The sequence below is a fragment of the Pteropus alecto genome, unplaced genomic scaffold, assembly GCF_000325575.1.
Source record: "Pteropus alecto unplaced genomic scaffold, ASM32557v1 scaffold5, whole genome shotgun sequence".
NCBI classification, from domain to species: Eukaryota; Metazoa; Chordata; class Mammalia; order Chiroptera; family Pteropodidae; genus Pteropus; species Pteropus alecto.
In genome coordinates this window covers 1,983,002-2,006,382 of record NW_006441953.1, presented here as the reverse complement: position 1 = coordinate 2,006,382, position 23,381 = coordinate 1,983,002, and the positions used below count along the sequence as shown (strand labels likewise).

The window sequence follows — 23,381 nt, the reverse complement described above, 5'->3', positions numbered from 1 at the left end:
ACACTCAGATCAATACCTTTGTGAAGCAGGTGATTCACTTCTCCTGACAGGTGTGGAGTATTCCTTGCCATACTAAGAATGGCACTAATATCTCATTTTAAACAAAGGAGCCAGTTTTGGACTCTCTTTGATTTAGTTTTCCCATTAGTTTTCTCTAATATTTATTTATTTTTATTTTATTTTATTTTTGATTGTTTTAGCTGACCTCACAGATTGCAAGGACTTTGTCAGCTTACAATCCCTTATTTTTTATTTTTTACACCTACAGCACCTGGTCCTCCTAGGTGGTCTCCCATCCAATTACTAACCAGGCCCAACCCTGCTTAGCTTCCGAGATCAGACGGGATTGGGCTTATTCAGGGTGGCATGGCCGTAGACTCTAATATTTAAATCTATACATTTTTTAGCAAAAAAATTCAAGGTGCATGTGAAAAGAATCTTGAGTATAACAGGTCAATGACGCCAGCTCTGAGGGACAAAATCGGCTGCTGTCAGAGAGCGCAGGTCTCTAAACTTTTAAGTCTTTTCCTATAGTCAACCTGTAAGATACTGTAAGCCTCTTTAGGTAAAGCAAACCACTTCTTCCATAACCAAAATAATTTTTCCGGTATCTTGATAAGGTTGGTATTCTTCATAGGATGGTAAAGCTATTTTGAAAAACAATGCAAAAAAAAATTTGTCACTTGGGTGAAATACCCCAGGGCTATGTCAATAGCTGAGAGTTTTCCTTAGTATGGTTCTGAGCAATTTTCATAAGCATGTTTGGAAACCCATTCACTCGGAGTCCCTCTCTTTAGTCTTGACAGTTGTCTGCAGGCACAGGTATGTTAAAAATTGTGGTACCTTAGTGTCTGATCTCCCATTGCTTCTAGAACCAGCCATGTAAATGAACTACCTTCTCCTCCCCATCTCTCTGCCCTGAAAGAAGCTGCATTCCCCAACTCTGAAGCACCTATATAATGTTTAGATTCCAGATGAATTGGATGCTAGGATGATCACGTACCCTGATGATCCTGCTATGTACCCAGTTATCCTGATGCAGGGGTGATTTTACCCCCCAATGGGACAATTGGCAATATCTAGAAATATTTTTGGTTATCAGAATGAGGGTATCATCTATCTAGCCAGCCAAAGATGCTTTTAAACATCCTGAAATGCCCAGGACAGTCCCCACCATAAAGAATTATCTGGCTCAAAATATAAATAGTGCTGAGGATGAGAAATCTTTTGTTATATACTGTATAATGATGGCAGACAATTTGGTCAATTCCTCTGCCCAGATGACCTGTTCACTTCGAAGTCAATGCAACGGCAGCAGGTGGCTGAAGAAGCACTGCCACCAAGGAAGTGAGCACTTGAACTCAACTATCCTGTGAAGATAGTTGTGAGCCTTGCCTCATAGTCTTGAACATTTCAATCTTGAGAAAATGTGCTCAAAAAGAGCTGTGCTACCTCCCTACAAACTATAGATAAATACATGAGTGGCTACCCAGTAAGCCTCCCTTTACTTCAAGAATCATTTACTACATATATATATATTTTCGTATTAGCTACAAATTACTAATTACTTAATTTGTGTCAGGCATATGTTAAGTGCTTTACAGAATTTGATTTATTTCACTCTTACAGAATGAATTGATGTCATCATGAGCTCCATTTGTGTAATGAAGAAATTGAGACTTAGAAACAGGTCACATTGTAAATATTGAACTAGGACGTAAAGATGGGTCTAGTTTGACATCAAAACACATGCTCTTAAGCAGATTTCTAAATTAGTGAGAACCCAACTAGATATTATGGACAATTTTAAGTAAGCCAAACATATTTTTTTGATGATATTTCCCCAGCTCAAATCATTGATATTTAGGCATAAACATTATGAGGAAAGGAACCAGCTTTTCATATAGTCATCTAGACCAAATGTCAGAAAAAGACATACTGTGCAAGAATTCTAGAACATAGCTCTGTGAAAACAAGTAATTGCTCTGTCTGGTTTTCCTCTATATCTTCAGCACAGGGACTAGTGCTTGATACATAGCAGACACCAGATTTACACTGCTGAATCAATGATGGAGACTCCTAGAGTCAGACGAAGATTTTCACGGCTTTTCCATGGTGACATTATCTGTCAAATCCTTGTTGCTTCAAATGACAATTCTTCTAATTTAAAGCAGAAATCCTCTAGCAGCTGTGGAATACAAGGAGATATTGAAGCGCAAGGCCACAGAAGAATTCAGGGTGTTTAGAGGAGGAGGCTCTTGGGCTTCCACTCCAGTGCTTGGCCCAACTCCCAGCTCTGTCTGTGTCTCAGTTCAAAGGTCTGAAGAGCTTCCAACTGGCTTCTGTTGAGTCAATAAGTTGTCTCCCATGGGTCAGGTGATAACTTAATCCAATAAATTGTGGCTAGAGACAGGTCAGGGTCTTGCAGTGCAAATGAGGCTAACTTAAGTGACCCCTGTCTGGAGGAGAGCAACATTCAGAGGAGAAATGTGTGGTCAGGATGGGCACCTCCTGAAATGTGTGGAATGCTGAGGTTGCTGCCTTGAGAATGTGCCTTGTGTCCACTCAGCCTGATATTAACACCTCCTGACTTAGCATACCCACAATGGAGTAGCTTTTATTAGCTTTTATTAGTTCTTCCAATTGCTTGTGCATTTGGAACTTAGTTTAGGGAGAACATTGTCCAAAGAAAGCACATTATTAAACTGATTAGATATTTATATTTGGTCATTGCCAAACAACTATTGTTGGCTGATGAAATCTGGTTTAAACTGATGTATTGATTTTCTGAATCAAATGGGCTAACTAGTGGTCTTAGGCTTCTCTTTCTATTTCAAACTACATAAAAGATCATGTACTGAACAAATTCTTATTTTTCATAAGCAAAAGCCCATATTTTAAGTAATTTGCAAATGAGATTTCTCAGTCACTAGAGAAGTGTGTTGTCATTCATGTGTATTTAATGTTGTTATTGAAGCTCTTCACAATATATAAACAAGTAATAATATCGGGTAATTTGGATTAAAGAGGGGTGGTCACCTGCGGAAGAAATGACGGAGCCTGAGAATTATTGTGCAGGAGGGAATCACATTTTCTTCCCTCTCATTCAAAAACTAGATTCTAAATCATCATACTAATTCATCAGGTAAGAAGGAGATTTCAATGCACTTTCTGCTTTAACCAATGGTGTAATTCCTGGCACAGGAATTACCGAGCTGTCTGTAATGTGTAGAAACTGGATGTCAAATAGGAACACAAAGCTGATGACTTCGACCTGTGATAAAACTTGGTTGAGGAAGAGGACCAGGTTGCTGGCTTAGTAAAAAATGCCCTGGAGCACCTGAACTCAGTAGGACAAGTTCCTAGCATGTAGAACATACTCGTTATATGAATACCTTTCTTAATATTGAGGTATGTTACTTTTAAAAATTAATTAATTTATTTTTAGTTTATTATTTTTTTAAACATTAAAAAAACTTTTTTCAATTACAGTTGACAAACAATATTATATTAGTTTCAAGTGTAAAACAGCGATTAGACATTTATAGAGGTGTGTTACTTTTCACAGCAGTGAGAAAGTGGATCCTACTGTGAGTACAGACATGTTCCCTCTCCTGACTTTTCCCTTCTACTCCCCAGTCTTTCTTTCTAAAGCTAATTACAAAATGCTATTAAGAGCCTAATGTCAACTCTTGAAGTACAAGGATCATGGGTTATTATAGCAGCTGAAGGTCCTCATGGAAATTTTCTTAGTATGGCAGTGTCATAATACTTATTGACTTAATTTATCCTATTCCTTAGACCATAGCTTTTAAGGCCCTGGGTGATTTGTCTTTTGAATGTTTCCCTGACAGCGTTTCCACACTTACCCCTCACTCACCCACTTCAAGCACACTTGATGTTCATCAATCATCTCAAGCATATTACCAGCTCGAGGTCTTTGGACTCGCTATTTCCAGACCTGGAAACCTCTCTCCCTATACCAGTGGAGGGCTTGGTCCTTCATTCTATTCAAGTTTTGATCATCTTTTCTCCCCTGACCACAATATACAAAAGGGTAGCCCTGTCATTTCTATTTCCTTCTTTTGGTTTGTGTTTCTTCATAGCCCTTATCTTCTCCTGGCATAAAGTTATTATATATGTATTTTTTATTGTCTACCTTCCCCTAGGAGAATAGAAGGCTCTGTAAGGATAAGGTATTTGTTAATTTTGTCCATTACTGTATATCCAGTCCCAGAATAGTACCTGACATACAGTAGCTTCTCATTAAATATATATTGAATAAATGAATAAATAGACAAAATAAAACTATAAATATACTTTATATTTGTATTAGATAATCTAAGACATTACTTGACCGACATATTTTATTCACAGGTATAGGATATTAGACATAGTGAATTCCAACTGAGTTACTTAGTAGAATAATTTGAAGTTGACTTCTGTTAGGTATCTGTTTAATAAATTAGCCAATATTATTTTCTGTCACTTGTCACTTTTTGTTAGAGTAAAAATTCTGAACTAAATCTATCAACTTGTGCTATGAATGTGTCACAATTTCTATTTTGTTTTCAGTAGCCAATTATGAAAACATAGGAGGAGGAAAACATATATTCTATTCTCACATGCAAACTTTCAACTCTATTTAAAATCAAGGATAAAGGCTTTTTAATTTTCAATCTAAAGTCTCCTTAAAACAAAAGGTAGAGAATAGAAAGTGGTTATATATCAGCAGGTCTCAGAAAAACATACTTGAAAAACTTGATTTTAAAACAGGTGATGAGCATGGAAGGTTAGCTATAGAACAAGAGTTAGGTAGAAATGTGAAGCGGACATAGCTTGTCTTTAAGATCTTCTGTATATTTAGATTTCTTCCACATACGATGCCCCATCTCTAGTGTCTTTTTTTCTCAAAGATTATGGTGTCTATATCTCTCTCATTTTTACCTCTCTTGATACTTCTCTGCTTGAACTTCTTTCTTTTAGAATCTAGAGAATTTATAATAATAAATTACAACTACCACCAATTTTCAAATAATTTAGATAATGTTAATTTGTAATTATTCAGATAATTCAGATAGTTAATAATTACTTTGACAAATAAATTTTTGCTACTGGGCTAATGTACTAATGAGAAAGGGTCTGAAGTCAGTAATCTAGTTAATATAGGTTCTCTCAGCCTTCTGATGGTTGCCTATTTGGCATTCTTTAAAACTATTTATTTAATGCTTGGTAGTGACTCTTGTGGCACTAACAATTCAGATCTTATTAAGGATGTAATCATAAACTTATCTAAAGGAGAACTTGGCAAGGCCATAGGTAGTAAGAGTTTTAGGACTTATGAAGCAGGTGGGAAGATACCATATGATAGACCAAATAATAGCTCTAGTTCTCCCAAATGGAAAATGATTGTTCACCATTTTATCATGCATTATTTCTCCAGAAAGCAATTCATTTTATTATTCTTTAGCATAGAATCAAGTTTAGTGAATAGGATAATTTTTATTCTGATGTGCCAATATTAAAAGAAAAAACAATTGAACAATGACAATGATAATTTCTTTAGAGCTTTAATTTGCATCAATATTCATTTCTGTACTGTCTTAGGCTGCAGAGATCTTAACTGGAGACCATTCACTGCTGAGGTCCAGATAGATCTAACAAGTAGGAGGGGAGGCCACCAGAAGTTAATCTGCATGAAGGACTGAAGCAAAATATAAGGTGAAATTACTCTATTAATAAAGTAGCTCACAATTGTCACTAATGTTTGTCTCTCTATTCAGTCATCCAATGGCTATGTCTGAGTCCAACAAGAGGTAGTTCTGAGTACGAGATGCAGATCTGCTGTTAACTCAGAATAAGGACTTGGACACTAATTTCATTTCTGGAGCTTTCCCCCTCCCCCAGTATGAAGAGAATATTTTTCTGGTATATATTTCAGCGATCATCTGAAGAAATAAAAACTGGGTAATATAATGATCCAAATAATGTTAGGTAGTTTAAAATTTAAAGTCACAGATAAATTTGTTATAGATTATTAGAATGACAAAATCATTTTATAAATAACATAGTTAATCAGATTGTATCTAAATGTGTTTTTATGTAATTGTAGGTATAGAAAACAAGAATGGATTTACTTACACTAATTTCCATTTCTTCTTTCTTTCTTTTCCTACTCCCCCTTCCCCTTCTTCTGCTATATTTTTATTTATTTGCCAGTGATACCCTTCTTGCTTTAGAATTAGAGAAAGTGGGATTTCTCATATCGACCCCAGAGAGCATCTTGTCTTTTCTCTTTTTTTTTTAAAGGATAAAAAAGGTGTCTTGCTTCCTCATATCTAATTTAAGATGTTGATTTGCAAAGAAATTCTAAAGCAGCAATTTCTATTTCTTATGCCGAGTATCAGAGGTTGGTTGCATACCTATTTTTGTTCGTTCGTAAGGGGAGGTAAGTCTTTGAACAGATTGGAAATTAGAGATTCTGTAGGCTGTAAAAAAGAAAAATTCTCTCATTTTTTTTTTTTGCTAGAAGAGTTAGTAGCCAATTTTAAAACTTAAAATGAGCCTCATATTTCTGTTCCTTTGGGGCTTATTCTGCATCTTCCGATGACCGATATGTGCAGTCTTAAAGTGAGTTCCATGTTTTTCTCAGTTTTAGTGTTTCTTCCTCACACAGCTGTTAGTGGTGCAGTGTGTGGGCTAATCTGTGGGCAGAAGAGCTCTCTGGGTGGGCACTGTCTGTGCCCTCGAATGCAGATGGCACTCAGGGGATGGAGCAGGCACTTTCTTTTTTTCTATCCTCCCACTCTACACTCTAATAAAAATTCATCTTCAGTGCCTACAGCATTGTGGGGAGGTTGATTAGCCCATGGGTTCCATTCTCTCTGTTTACAAAGAAAATAAGAGTGTATAGGGAAGTGATGCAAATGGATAATTTAGTATGATGAACCGTGCAGTAAATGGAAGTTGATGATGTAGTTAAAGCTGGAGTGAATTGAAGCTTGAAAAATAATTGATAAAGAAATATGAAAATACCTCCAAAAGTCCTTTTCAAGAGCATGTTTACAATCCTGGATGAGTCTTAACACAGAATTTATTTGATAGTTTGGGGCATTACCTATTTCTGAAGCCAAAGTTATTTAGGTTAAATTAACTCTATATGTGCTCTTATCTCTCTCTCTCCAGGTACTGAAAAACATAAAGCATGTCAGTCTGAATGATAAGTATCTTGTATGAATAGCTATTCTTAATTAATACTTAGATAATGCCCAAGTCTATTAGGAAGAGACCAATTTGCTCCCCGCATTTGTAACATTTTTTCATCAGTAGCAATAGAACATATTTTACCTTCAGCTGGAGGGAGATATGGAGTAATGAATACAGTAGGAAGGCCAAGAAAAGGAAGTTTCTATTTGAAATAGTAATGGAGAAGCAACAGTTTTAAAAAAATCAGACTGAAAATGGCATATGCTTGTTCTCTCCGTGGTTAACATTCATTTAAATTTTCCAGCTATTATTTTGTCTCCCAGTAGAATAAGCCAGAACTATATTGATTTATATGTTTGTTGGCATCAGTTCAGATCCTCCAATAAGCGGACACCATGATGAAATTAGAAGTGCAAGAGATGTACTGGAAGGAAAGCCTGGGAGAGATAAAGAGGAGGAGATAGGTAGGCAAGCAGAGGGTTTAGACTGCACCACATGCCTGATACCTCTGAAAAGAGAGGGAGAAGGAAGAACGATTCAGTTGGTAGAGCCAAAGACTACAGGGCTACTCCCAGAATGTCTCAGTGAGGCTGATGGGCTGCCCAAACCAAAAGTTGTTCATTAAAGGAGTCCCACAATGGGCAGAAATGGCCAGTCTCCACTTACCCCAGGTGTTCACAGGTTGCCTGGGAGCAGCTAGGGAAGGGTGTGGCCTCAGCGTGAGCGCTGAAGTGGATGGGGGATCTGGACTTGTCAGCTCACTGGGCTCTTTGGAGCAGGGTCTCTCTTGAAGGGCATCTGAGCAGTGCACCTCTGTGGTTACCACACCATTATTACACGTTTGACTACTATTTAAATTCTAGAAATTTTATGTCCTTTCTCATGCATTTTTGCTAGTCTTAGCCTTTAAGTTCCTATATGGAGGCCTAAGAGTTTTAGCAAATATTTCATGAAGCCTCATCCATTTATTGCTCTGTAATTGGCATCCATACCCAAATCACTCTGCTCATATAGGCTGTCTGTTTTTATGAGATGTGTGACTTAAAGAAAATTTGTCTGAGAATCATGACTGATCTTCATCTCACAGTGGAGGCTGTGCTAAATATGTGCTATTTCAGTTATTTTTTTGCTAATAGTTTTCTTAAATCTTTTCTCAAGGTATGCCACATGCTGTTTACCAAGTAAGTCTATCCTTGTCTCTAATCTCAAGGACACTTGTTAGGAAGTGCACCCCCGACCTTGAACCTATTTGGGTGAATACTGTGGTGGGGAAAGGGAGGCAATGTTGGCTCTGGGTGGGAAGAAGATCAATGAATTTTTTGCCTGTGAGCCCAGTTCTCTTTCCCCCAGTGGTGACAGCAATGCTCCAACTCGAATACAATCCCATCAGGAGGAAGCACCTGAGAGCTCAGACTCAACTCTAAACCAAAGCACACTATGTGCATGCAACCCAAGCAATGTCTGAGAAGGATCTTCACCCTGCAGACACCTATAGCATTTCATCTACTTCTAAAAAGTGATGAATCAGTAAACCTGGACAGCAAGGAAGATATAAGTTGTCCTGATATGACTCCTGGGTTTTCCTCACTTCTTCCTCTTAGAGTTCACTGGGACAGAATAGTTTCACTCTGAGAGGAAGGAACTATGAAGAGGCATCAGGAAGGCAGCTTTTTAACATAGAAATGACTCATTTTTAGATTAAGAAACAACAGAAAATGATGCATGTTAGAGGTGGTTTGAAGAAAAAAGTTTAAAAACTGACTATGAGATGACTTTTTTAAACAAGTCTCTCATCCCAATGCAGTTACTTTAGAATTTAGTCCCATGTTCACTTAAGCCAAGATTTCCATCCTTTATTCCAGGATCAAATCTGGTTATACTTATTTGTGTAGTCACTTTGCTAAGGCTTTCCTCTGGATAACTGGGTCATTCTTTTTTGCAGAGGTAAGGATGTTTTCCAAATACAAACATACTTGGGTTAAAAGAAATCACTGTGAATTGTTAAGACGATTAGGGTCCTTATAATTGGTATTGCGGAAAACAGCTCATTAAAAATATTTTTGAGAATGATTCCAAAAAGCAGTTGGTAACTTTCATCAGGGATACAGAATCAGAAAATTAGTTGCTGCTTCTGCAGGTTTTTATCCAAACCATTTCTAAATTAGGCTACCACTAGGTCTACTAAGGAAGAGTCATACCTATCTGTTCTCTTCACTGCATGAGTGAAACTGCTTATCAAAATTTGTGTCAGGTTGGTGCTTAAGGCAATTGTTTACTGTGGTAACAATTCTATCAAAAGCAAGTTTGGGGCCTGATAGCACATTCACTGTAAAATTGCTGGTGGACATCTGCTCAGTACAGGACTATGAATGTGGGGCTCTGTGCTAATGTTTATTTGGACACTCAGCTAATAGAAAGAAAACTGGTTTAGTGCTATTTCCTTAAGGGTTAGTGCTTGAGAGTCTCTGTTCTGATTATGACCTCAGGCAGCTACTTAACATGCTTCTTAGTGGTCCATCTGGCCTTGAAAATACACCATTCCTGTTATAAAACGAGAAGTTTATGCAGTGGAAAAGTTTGAGTATTTCTGGAACTCAGTAGACTTAATAACAGAAGTATTACTACTGAGTTAATTGTTAAATAGTTTTGGATGAACTTAAGTTTCGTATTTGAAATTGGATCCCCTAATGGAGTTAATGAAATTATAATGCTGGAGAAATTAAGTTGATTCTTTACAATAGCACAAATAAAAGTAGGTTTCATTTTACTTCCTTACCAAATCTCTAAATTGAGGCCATATTTTGCTCTATTTAGTTTGCTATTCTCCTTTTGGCACTTTGGTGGAATAGTACATATTTAAAGACTGGTATTTTGGAACTCTGCAAACCACATAAGTGTTTTTGCTGGAGAAGTTATTTCCGTTAGTTGCCTTCTTTACTTACAAGTTGACTATAACACATCATGAATTTTATGCCCTATATAAATTACTTTAATTATGTTGGGTTTATGTAACTTCTTCTTGTTTGTGTAGGCTAAATGCGTGCAAGAATTTTTTTCTAGAAACTTGAGAAGCTTATTGAATGTCACGGTAAATAAATACAACTACATTTGAATGAAGGTATTTATTCCTACTGTTTTTACTTAAGTCTAGATCAGTAAGATCATTGTCTTTGCATGATACTTCATTTTGGTAATGAAGTTGGAAGTACAGGCCAGTATTCTTGTCTAAGCCATCCCAGATGGCAAGTGTAATTCTTAAATTTCCAGTTTACCAACATAAGAATTCTTCCTACCCTCTCCTCTGTTCTACAGAAACAAACATGGCCCAGATGCCATGATAAATGTGTGGGCCTCATCCTATATTCTTGCAGGAACATTTGTTATGGCCAACTCTAATTTAAGAACAAGAAATGCTTTCAGCTGCTTCTATTTAGTTGCTAAATCTAATGACAGGATCAGAAAGAAATTCAAGGAATTTCAAAATGACTCAAGAGCTAATATATAATGAAAATCCCAGTAGAAAAAAAAAAGCCAACATAATACCTATAACACATGTTTGTTTGCTCAGTATTCTGCAGTTAAACTTGACTTTGTTGAATAAAACATAATAAAACTTCGAGTTCAAAAATCCACTCATTGGCCACTTTAATTACATTATTGTTTTCTGGTCAACTGATAAGACAGTTGCACATAGTATTTAAGCCCTTCTGGATTTACTCATTTTAGTGAGTATCTTTATGTTCTTTCTGTTTTAATACTTACATTTTACCTGTGTTAATAATTTACAGCATATTAAATATAAATAGAACTGAAAAAAATGTCACACCTGCTTTTCTTATTTATATACATTTTAGGGTGGTGATAGTGTTGTCATGGTGAAAATCCAGATCTGTTAAAACACTTGTGTTACTATGTAGTTATCTAACTCTTGGTTTTTCAAAGACTCGATTTAATTTATTTTGGAAAATATTTCAGAGTATTCAGAAAATAATCTGGTTGATGATATGAGAGACGTATTATTATTTAGTAGACAACAAGATGAGCAAAGTGTTGGGGAAAAGAGAGTAAGATATAAAATCGTTAACTTCATGGGGTAAATCTCACTCTGCCCTGTGCTTCCTGTTCATTTGTATGTTTATGTGTATTAATTAGGTTCTTACTTATATATTTACTTCATGCAGAACTTTGGGTTGGGCAAGTGGAAAACATCATATGACCAGTTATCTAGGAGAAGCATTTTTGTGTTACAGATATATAATGAGCAAATAATATGACTAATAATTTATAATTGTCATCAGTAATAATTTAAATTATGTATTTCTTAAAGCTGTTGTAACAAAGTACTACAAACCGGAGGCTTAAAACAACAGAAATGTATTGTCTCACAGTTCTGATGGCCAGAAGTCTGAGAGAAAGATATTGCCAGAGCCATGCTCCCTCTGAACCTGTAGGGAAGAATCCTTTCTTGGCTCTTCCTGTCTTCAGTGGTTTGTCAGCAATCCTTGGTGTTCCCTGGCTTGCAGCTGCAATACTTCAGTGGTGTTTATTCCTCACGTGTCTGTGTCTTCACAGGGCTTTCTCTCCCTGTATGCTTCTTTCTCTTCTGCCTATAAGGGCACCGATAATACTAAATTAAGGGCCCTCCCTACTCCAGTATGACCTCATCTTCTCTAGATTGCTATGAAGATCCTTTCCAAATAAGGTCACATTCACATGTCTCCAGGTTAGGACTTTATATCTTTTTGGAGACACAGTCAGTCTGAAATCTATATGTTTTATTTTCTCCAGCCTACGGTTTTGGATAAAGCACAGAAACAATCTTGGTTATATGAGCAGAGGGTAACTTATTGTAAAAATATTGAAGAGTGAGATAATAGGTGGGACACTGGAGGACTGAGCTAGGAGAATGGAGAGAAATCAGAGGTCCTCTGGGAGATGAACAGGCAGAACTAGAGCCAAGGTCATGCCACAAGAACTGTCTGACCTCTATTCTGCCTCTGCACCATGATTAATCTGACCTCAACTGTTGCTTTAGCATCTCAGGGATGTGTCTGAATAACTGCAGGTAGGAACCTGACTGTGCCAAGTGTGGATTGAAGGACACTCTGCCACCTTCAGTTTAAGAAATGGGAGGCTGCAGTACAAGTAAGTTGGAATTGGTTGTCTGTTAAAACTACATTCGATTGGAAATTTTCTCAAAGGATGACGCCAATGCCAATAAGAAGAGGGAAGAGGGATTCAGATACTGGATAGCCAAATGTGACAAGTGTTTGCTGCAGGAGGGAAAGTTTATGACACCTAACAAAAATGATAAATTTCTCAGGGATTAAAAAGATCCTCAAGTTCATAAATAAACAAAATTGGGATTTCCCTTATAAATTACTCATTGGCTACCAGTATTGGAAGGAATACCAGTAACAAACATTTATTAATTTGGAATCTGTTTGCATATCTGTAAAATGATAATACTAACCACCTAAGTTAATTGTGAAGATAGACGATGATGTATAGAAAGTTGCTTCCATAATGTCTGGCAAAAAGAAGACAACCTACAAGTAATAGTTATTAGCTATTTTAAAGCTGATAATTATTCCACTTTCACACAGAGGACTTTGATTTGCATAGATCTTTGAAAAATAATTGAAATATCTTTGTTCTTTACAAAATGAATGGAAGAGAGAATTTTGCTTTAAAATATTAAGTATAGACATAATAAATGACCTCAGTCATAAATGGTAAATGATTCCTAAAAAATGTTTTATTTTGAATAAGAATGAACATTTTTGTGTCCACCAGGAAAATCTAGATGGCTCAGAGAATCAGTATGTTTGTAAAAACTTGTCAAACTAAAATGTTATCTGAATGATCTAGGCTATTTTAAACTGTAGGTGCAATGATGTCACAACAGAATACTTTATAGTAGCTCTCACCTCCCCTAGAGGACTCTTCAGTGTCTCTGTAGTTATTTTGTGGAGTCCTCATCATAACACATGTGCTTCTGCTGTGTCTGCTGCTAGTGACCTTGCGAAGACACTGCTCCTCATAAGATGATTGCCATCCACCTACTGAGTTCTCAGCACAAACTGCCTGGGAATAAAAGACGATGCTTTCTCCCCAATTCTATGTAGCAGCTGGTCATTGGACTCTGGAGATTCTCCACTTTTATTTAAAGCTTTCCCATAACTTTCACACACATATTGCCTTCAATTGTGAGGAAAAAAACAAGTCCCATAGGAAGTCAGCTGCCACTCCCTTCTATTGTCTTTACATGGAAGGATGCCCTATTACCATTTTTTCTGCTCAAAATCAGTAGCCAAAAAGATTAGCTCATTCTTAAAAATGTTGGACGGATTATTACGATAACCTATGTCCTCTGTATAAAGATGTCTTATGTGTCTATATTGTTGTTTATATATAAGCTAATAAAAGAAAGAGGGTAAATAAATTTCCATGAAAATTGAGATATGCGCTTTTGAAATTGCTATTGCAGAAACTATACTGTGGGGGAATTCTGTATTCATCACTAATCTTGAAAATTGAAGCCAAAATTTCTCACTGAAATATCTTCTAATTCCTTGTTTTAGGATTATGTACACGTGGATTCTTAGCAGTCTAGACTGAAATAAGAGATGAGGCAGAAGATATCTGTGGTTATCCTGGAAAGGACATCCGATATCAGAGTTTCTGCTTACCTCCAAGCTACTCTGTATGCAGGTAGGGGCTCTACCAGAGGCAGTTCGAACAGGGAACTCCAAAATTTTAGATATTAGGTTTACTTGTTCCAGATTACTATTTTCTTTCCATATTAGTTTTTTTAAAAAATGTAGAAATGATGCAATGATACATTAAAGGTTTTGAAAATAAAAAATTTCCAGTTTTGCCACATAGGCTAGTTATTTTAATTATTTCCAATTCATACTTCCATAAATATATATTTCTACAGTTATTAATATTCTCTATATAATATTGTGTTCTATTTCACATGCTATACTGTGAGCACTGTCTTGCATAGACCTCATAATAATAAGCTTGAGTTGACACCCTCTGAGAAGTCTTTCCGAAAACCCTAACTGAAGTAGTCCCCATTCCCTTAGTCCCTATCCTTTCCTGCTTTTTAATTTTTTCCTAGAATTTATAATTGTCTGACATTATAGCATTTACCAATTTCTTTAGTGGCTAGTTCTAATAAAATATTTAAGAGTCTGTGCTAAGGTCATTGTTTTACATCTGAGGATGAAATTGTGAAAAAGGTATATAAAGTTTTTGTCTTTATGGAGTTTTTATTCTAGTGAGGGAGATAGACAATAAATAAATAATTAAATATCAGATAGTGATAGTGTTATGGAGAAAATTGAGAAAGGGGAGGAAAGGGTATGCTGTTTAGGTAGGATTGTCAGGGAAAGCCTTTCTGAGACAGTAAGTTTTCAGGGAATTCTTAAGTGAAGTAAGAGGTTGAGCCACCTGAATAAATGAAGTAGACAGAACAATAAGTGCAAAAATCCTGCTGTAGTAAATACTTTTCATTTATTGTTATATTACATTCCAATGGAGTTGTGTCTCATCAATTTTATTTGCTCTTGGTTACAATTTTTTTGGTGGGCTAATTTACTAAGTGTAATTTCTATTTCGGGTTAGCTTTAATTGATATCTTTGATCACAATTAGGGATAAACCTTTGTTCCTTGTATTTGTTCACTACTTGTATTTCTTCTTAAATGAACTCTTTGTCTCTATCCTTTGTAAATTTACCATTAGCATCTTGATGTTTATGTATGTAAATGTGATCTTTATCTATTAGAGATGCAAATATTTCTCTATATCATTAAAGTTTTAATTTTGGTATTGCTATTTTCCATTATATAGCTGTCCTTTGTGGTTTTGTATGCATTTTAATGGAATAAACTGATATTAAGGTCTGTAGTAGATTGATTGTATTAAGAGAACTGATTTTTCCCTCTCCCTCCATGTATCCACATCCTTTGCCATATAACCTTTTATTCCCTTCCACATTGACTATGGGTCAGCCATGTGATGTATTTCAGGCAGTGGTATGCAGTAAATATGGCAACAACACGAGCTTGAAACAACAGGAAAGAACTTGTGCAACTGCTCACTCTCTCTCTTGTTCTCTTCAGTTGCCATGAAACTGTGCCAGGGCTATACTGCAGGTAGATGACAGACACTTAGTACAGAGCCACATTGTGAAGCCCTAGCTTCAGCCAGCTGACCCTCAGATATGTGAGCGGACTCAGTCAAAAGCAGCTGAGCCCCCACATACTCGTGAGTTAAATAAAGGCTCATAGTATATAATGGGGTGGGGGGTTATGGTTATTTTCTATGTAGCATGTTTGTGTTTGTGAAACAGGTAATAGATAGAATGCCCATCTTTAAATTATTACTCTGGCTATGTTATTTGCTCCCTATATTGGTGGCCGATGGTAGAAGTGAAAATTTCTAAAACTATGTTAAAATCTAATGCCAGTGTTGGTCAAACGTTAAGATTCCACTGTATTGCCGTGCCCTGGCATGCACTGGGGTGGAGGTTGGGGGATAAATTTGTATGGGTACAAATGAGAAGAATCCAAAAAATATCCCATGATGGGCAGATTTAGAGGAGCAAAGGATTCTTTGTCTAGTAAATCTGTATCAGGGGATTGCTGGCTAATGAAGAATAGACATTTTAAAGGTAAAAGTTTAATGTATTGTAAATAAGGTATGATGAAAACACTGTCCAATCTAATACTGTCCTCTTTCTGTGGAGAACAAGGATGTAGGAATGTTGCATCAAATAATTAGTGTCTGTTTTTCTGGTAGCATTGAGGTCATGCCCTTTCCCCCGGGAATATCGAATCGCGGTGCTTAGCAACTGTCAGGTAATGAGCACGATTACAAGAAGAGCTTATTCCCAGTTGTTTATTGTTTTTTCATCAAACCTGTAATGCCCCCCCTTTTGAAAACAAAACAAAACAAAACAAAACAGTATTTAGTTTCAAGGCTCTACCACGTTTTCTGTGTGGGTCACTGCACTACAGCAGATGGGACTCTGCTTGAAGTGCTAGTGTCAGGAGTGCTTTATTCTGTCAGCTTCACAGTCTAGGAAGAAAAATAGATATGAGCAAATGATATCGTGACTCAAACTAACTGAGGTCACCCATTATTGTTCAATTCATCAACTTTTTAAAAAACATTTTTTTCCCTTTGTGTATCTATTATATTTCAATGCTGAGGAAGTTATAATTCACCCACAAATCTGCTATATGTTTACATGTTTCATTTGATGACAGGTTTTCTAAAGTTTGTTTTTCTACAATCTGGACCTTCAATGTATTCTTAACATCAGATTCTGAGGTAATTAATAATAAGGGTCCAAATATATTTTAAGAAGAAATAATTGTATTTGACACAATTTAAAATCTTTATGTCAAGAAGAGAGCTAATAAAAGAAGGACTTAGCAATGAATAATTTAATGTTTATGCCTCAATTATAGATGTAAGAAGAATTCTTACTGAATTTGTAATTTGGCATTTTCAGTTTCATGAAAAATGAGATTACTGAAGGTCATCTAACTTAAATATCTTTGAGAAATAACTTAAAGAGAATCTAAATTCCAGAACTAGGTAGTCAATGAATGCTTTGGCTGCACCTGTAATGATACTGGCATATAAGTGTCCTAAAATTATGTTGTAAGATATTATATATATGCTTAGATTATATCAAGTTAAAAAGGGTTTTATATTGATTACAGACATTTAATATTGGTCTTTGATGAATATTGTATTAGACTGATTGGAAAGCTGGGCTTATGCCAGGAGGAATAAGTTATTATTTTATGAATCAGGTAACCCGGAAGATGACTTGATAACATCTATTCACTTAACAAACACCAAATAAGCATTTGAAATGAGAGTTGAGCAACAGGTAAATAGACTGAAAATTTCAGTTAAGGAAGTTATTATCGAATAAAAAAATAGTAAAAAACAGAGTTAATGTGAGCAAGTGTACCAGTCAGAGTTCCATTTAAGAAACAGAAATTATTCTAGATATTTCAATCAAAAAAGAATACAGGGAGTTAAGAGCTTATAAAATCTTTCAAAGAGCTAGGAGAGTTGGTTGAGGTTAACACTATTGTAGCCAATATTCAGAAGTCAAGAAGAAGCTTGTCTATTGCCCCCACTGATGCCACCACAAATACCTCAAACTTGTGAAACTAGTGACCAGACCCTCCAGTGGATCCCACTGGCCACAGGCACCACCGTGAGTCCTACCTTCTGCAGGGAAGTGTTCTCTGTCTCTTCCATATCTCAAACAAGACTATCTCATTGATGGACCACCTACCACGTGAGGCCCTTTTTTACTGAGGATCCTGACAAATGTCTGCCCTAGCCTTCTAGCACCTCTAATACAGGGGTCTTCATAAAAGGGGATGAGAATGAATGCTCAGCCCACATCCAGCACACTTAGTATATTTTGAAACACATGATAGCCTCCAGTATTTGTAGGAAGATGAACAAAAATACCAGATCTTTCTCAAACTATTCTACATTCACAGGTAACTTCACAAGTGGCAAAAATTTAACTTTGTCAGAATGTGATACAAGTCCCCATAAATTAAAAGAGTTTAGACATATAATCCAAAATTTATTTTTAAATAAAATTCCACCTTCTGTATTTAGAAAAAAAGAAACTATTGCCACCCAAGTTGCAATGTCTGGCTTTACCTAATTATTTGTTATATTTCAAAATGAAAACTGACTAAAGATCATAATAATTATGATGATAATAATTCAATGCTTATTGAGCATTTACCAAGTTATAGGTGTTTTATAAGCATTACTTATTTAATCTTCACAACCACCCAATGGAATGACTACTATTAGCTTCATTTTATCCATGAGGAAACTGGGATTAGATTAATTGACTTGGCCAATGTCATACAACCCACCAAACCTTATCCTCACATCTTCTCTATCTTAGTAAATACAATCGTCTACCAAATTACTCATCAGAAAATTGAAGCATTATCTATATAATTTTTTCTTACCCGAAATCAAACACATCAGCAAGTGCTGTTGACTTTACCACCAAAATATGTCTAAAATCTGCCTCCTTTCTCTATCATCTTAATTATCACTGTAGTCTAAACCACTGCAATCTTGTGAATACCACACTAGCCCCCTGACTGGTCATTTTGCCTCTACTCTTGACTGTTTACAATCCATTCTGTTCTGCAGTGAGAATAAATATTTCTGCCTAAAACATTCCAATTGCTTTCACTGTACCTAGAATAAAATCCAAACTTCTTACGTGATGTTGCTCCTAATTACCACTATAAACTCATATCTCTTACGTTTATTCATTATATTCCAGTTATACCGACTGTATTAGTTTGGTAGAGCTGCTGTAACAAAGTAATACAGACTGGGTAGCTTAAACAACAGAAATTTATTTTCTCACAGTTCCAGAGGCTAGAAATTGTCTTGTTTCTTCTGAGGTCCTTAAGGAAAATACCTGTTCCAGGTGTCTCTCCTTGCTCTTGGATGGTTATCTTCTCCCTGTATTTTCACATCATCTTCCATCTGTATGTAATCATGTCCAAATTTCCTCTTTTTATAAGAAAAGCAGTCATGTTGGTTTAGGACTCACCCTAGTGACCTCATTTTAACTAAAATACCTCTATAAAGACTCTATCTTTAAATACATTCTTATGTACTGAGGATTAGGACTTCAATAGAAATTTTTTCAAGGCACATTTCAGACCAGAAAATGCTCAGCTCATTCTCACCTTGGGGCCCTTGCGTTGAGTCTGTCTTCTACCTTCAGTGTTATTCTCACTTCTCTTCTCACATCTGGACTCCTCCAATTGTTTTTTTGTAGCTCTAATATCTTTCCTAAAGAGATCTTCCCTGATCATCTGAACTCAAGAAGCCACTGAATCATTTTCTGTATCATCGCTCTATTTTACTTTTTTTGGGATAGCACTGATTATTTTCTGATATTTTCTAATATTTGTTATGTTTTTTTGCTTTTTATCTGTTTTCCCCAACCTTGCTAAAAGGTAAGGGTAGAGACCTTGACTGTCTTCTTCAATGTTTTATTACAGAACCTAAAATAGTGCCTGGCCTGGAAAATGGGAATAAGTAAGTAAGTAAGTAAGTAAGTAAGTAAGTAAGTAAGTAAGTAAGTAAATAAATAAATAAAAGCAAAGAAAGCAAAAGACGGGCAAGTAAGTAAATAAATAAATAAATAAATAAATAGCAAAGAAAGCAAAAGACGGGCGAGAGGGAGATGGGTAGGGGAATGGGGAAGGGAGATGGAGGAAAGGAGGGAGAGGGAATGGGAGATGGAGAGAGAGAAGGATGGGGAGGAAGGGAAGGAAAAGAAGGAAGCAAAGATGGAAGGAAAGAATAGAGGATTCAAAATTAGGTCTATCTGACTCCTAGATTTGTACAACTGAGCTTCTCTGAAAAATTGTGCTTTAAGAATATAATAGAATTTAAAATGCCATTTTGATCACCATGAGTGATTTAAAATTTAGAAGATGAAATTTTAGTTTTCTGGGACTTTTGGTCGTTTTCTGGGTATCATTATTGGCAGTGTCGGATCCTATGATAAGTCTCCATAATTCTGAAAACCCTAAATTGGCAAATGTAATGAAACTTGCTAAGTTCAAAAAAGTCATACAAACAGTTTATTATTCACACCACTTATTTTTGGCTCCCATTTCTTTGTTTTCAACACCCAATGTGCATCTATACTAAAGGAGTTATGATGTTAAAGAAACCTACCTAGCTAAACACAAATGTAAAAGCAGATGTAGGTGGAAACAGAACCAGAAAATACTAGAGAAGGCATTACAATTTACTGACACGTAGCAAAGAAATACAAGGCATTCACATTTCTTGGTAGGTTACTAGAAGAAATGAAATAAATTGTTCGGTAGTATGGAAAAGCATTATGGATATTTCAAGAAGAATGCTCTCTGAGCAGTGTTCTTATTAGCGCATAAAGATAAAAGCTGTGTAGGAAGATTCCATTGGTATCTAGAAGTTGTTTACAATAGTTTGTCATATAAAATTTAAGTGTTTGATGGTGTGGTAGGCAAAATTCTAAGGAGGGACATGATTGCTGCCCCGTGGTGTGCATCCACACTCGGTGTTAATCTTTCCCTCTAGGGAATGTAGGTGGGACCTTTGACTTGCTTCGAGATGACAGAATATGGCAAAGTGAAGGCTTTTTAAAGATATAATTAAGGTCTCAAATCAGTTGAATTTGAGATAATACAAAGTTATATTATCTTGGTTGAGACTGACTTTGTCAGGTAAAAGCACTTAAATAAAGGACTGCATACCCCTTTCCTTCGCTGAGGTGAGAGGCTCTCCTGTGGGCTTGACACAGTTAGCAGTCATCTTGATGATGGCCACGTGGAAAATAATTGCATGAGGTCTCTAGGATTGGAGGATGGCCTCCGCCAGAAAAACATACAGCCACAAGGAAGTGAGTTCTGTTAATAACTTGAATGAGCTTGGAAGCAGATTGTTCCCCACTTGAGCCTTCAGATGAAAATTCAGTCTGATTGACACGTTGTTTGTAGCCTTGTGAGACCCTGAGCAGAGGACCCAGCTAATCATGCCAAGATTTGTGACCCATGAAAACTTTGAGATAATAAATATGTGATTCTAAGCTGTTAATTTGTGGCAGTTTGTTACATAGCATAGATTACATGTAGTTTCAAAATTAAGAACAAATATGAGACCTGGTACTTGTACAATTGTTTCCTATCTCATTTGCTGCTTCTTTTGCAGTTTGTTGTCCCTAGTGCAGCTGAAATACTCATTTCAAAATGTAAATACAGTAGTCCCTCCTTATCCACGGTTTCACTTTCCCACATTTTCAGTTACCCACAGTCAGTTGCTGTCTGAAAATATTAAATGGACAATTACAGAAATAAAAAATTCATAAGTTTTTGGGGGTGGTTCCATAGTGTACTAGTTAGCACGTCTGCTTTACACGCAGAAGGTCCTGGGTTTGCGCCCCAGGTAGAGCCACGGACCATACCCCAGGTGCACCGGGGCCCCCGGGGGTGCCAGGCCCTGGGTGCATGCCACGAGCACATGAGAGGAGATGCCCCATCTTCAGAGATCCAGTTCTTAAGGGGAGAAGGCAACATATGTACGTCAGAGGTGGAAGTGGCAGGGGTGGGGGGTGCAATTAAAGAGGGGAAAAAAATTCATAAGTTTTAAATTATGAGCCATTCTAAGTAGTGAAATGAAATCTAGTGGCATCCTCTTCATACTGCTCAGGACATGAATCATCCCTTTGTCCAGTGTATCCATGCTATATAGTCTGTCCAAGAGTTAGAAGCTATCTTGGTTATCAGAGAAATAATATTCATATAACTTTTATTACAGTATATTGTTATAATTGTTCTATTTTACTATTAGTTATTGTTGTTAATCTCTTACTGTGCCTAATTTATAAATTAAATTTTATCATAGGTAGGTATGTATATATAGGAAAAAACATAGTATATACAGAGTTCAGTACTATCTGAAATTTCAAGCATCCTCTCGGGGTCTTGGAATATATCCTCCGCCAATAATAGAGGACTACTGTAAATATCCCCTCTGCTTAAAACTCACTTATGATTTCCATTGATTTCTGGGGTGGGGAGGGGAACAACAACAACAGAATCCTTAATATTGCCCTACATGGTTCGTTTTTGTATTCTGTGTTTCTCTTTGCTCTCGGTGCTTGTCATATACTAGCTATATTTATCTTCTCAGGTGCTCTGTTTCCTTCTGCCGCAGGGTCTTTGCACTTGGTATTTACTTTGGTCTTAAACTATTGCTATTCTTTTGTGGTATTAGACAATTCTTTTTTTAAAATAAAATTGCTGCCATATTCCACAGAATAGTGCTATTACTCTCATTCCCATTTCAGAGGCTGAAACATGAGCAGAACCTTCATGGACATTTGCTTTTCTGGCTGAAGAGCTGTCTTATTCTTTAGGAGAGCATAATGCTTGCTTCTCTGCAAACTTTTCAAGATGGTAAGGAAGGAGATAGTTTTTATAGTCATAGATGGGTTAGTCTGTTAAATCGTGAAAGAACACTTTTGACTAAAATCCAATGGAGAAGGTCTATAAACATCCCAAACAAAATAAGCTCTAGAGTGCTACTGTACAACATTGTACCTATAAGCAACAATAGTGTATCATACGCTTAAGAATCTGTTAAGCCGGTAGATCTTATGTTAGGTGTTTTTACTGAAAGAAAATAAAATAAAGTAAAATAAAATAAAATGAAATAAAATAAAATAAAATAAATAAAATAAAATAAAATAAATAAAAACATCTCAGTCATGGTATCACAGTAGATGGAAGCCAAGGTGAGGAAAACAAATGGTGATCATAAGTAAGGTTCTTACGCCCTTTGATGTCACTGTTAATGACAGGTCATATGCTGGGACTCCCCAAGATTGTCGATGCAGAATTGGGAAGTACTGGACACATCTGAGTTACAGAACACCTCATTTTACAACATTATAATAAATGTCAATGTCTGGCAAAGATGCTTAAGGCTCCTTGGTGTGACTGCAAATGCTTTCACTGAGTGCCAGGCCTAAATGCTAAAACAGCATCAGTTCACATTTCCTCAAACCCCTTGTCTTTCTTTTGCTGAAATTAAAAAAAGAGAAAATGCTAGGGGCAAAACTATAGCATCTTTATTGTAGCTGATACAACATGTCTGACCCCATCTTGAGAAATGAAAGAGAACTCATTAGAAATTGTTGGTTAATTTGCTGAGGCTAAGTTCTCTTTCCCAGGGTCATCTATTGCTACAGAAAGTAAAAAAAGCAATCTGAATAAAACTATTCCCCTGGTTTGCATGAAATCAGAAATTGGTTCAGTGTTTCATACATTTCAATGCACAGCATGTCTGAAAGGTCTTACACCATTTCTGAGTGGAACCAAGCTTGATGTTGATTTGAAAACACAAAATATCATATAACAGAAATTACAGTGTTTTACTAGGAGATGTGTTCACTAGTTCATTTGTTTGAAGACAAGTGATCTTTATTCTGACTGAACCTGACTTTTGTTATTTGCAAAATTCAGAACTTAATTTTTCGCTTAATGTTAACCAAGCACAAATCCTGAATGCCAAATAAGTATC

General features: G+C 36.3%; 1 pseudogene; it reads right to left on the bottom strand.

The window, feature by feature from the left end:
- Positions 1–259: 259 nt before the first annotated feature.
- LOC112485728 lies at positions 260–378 on the bottom strand (annotated as a pseudogene).
- Between the last annotated feature and the right edge of the window lie 23,003 nt (positions 379–23,381).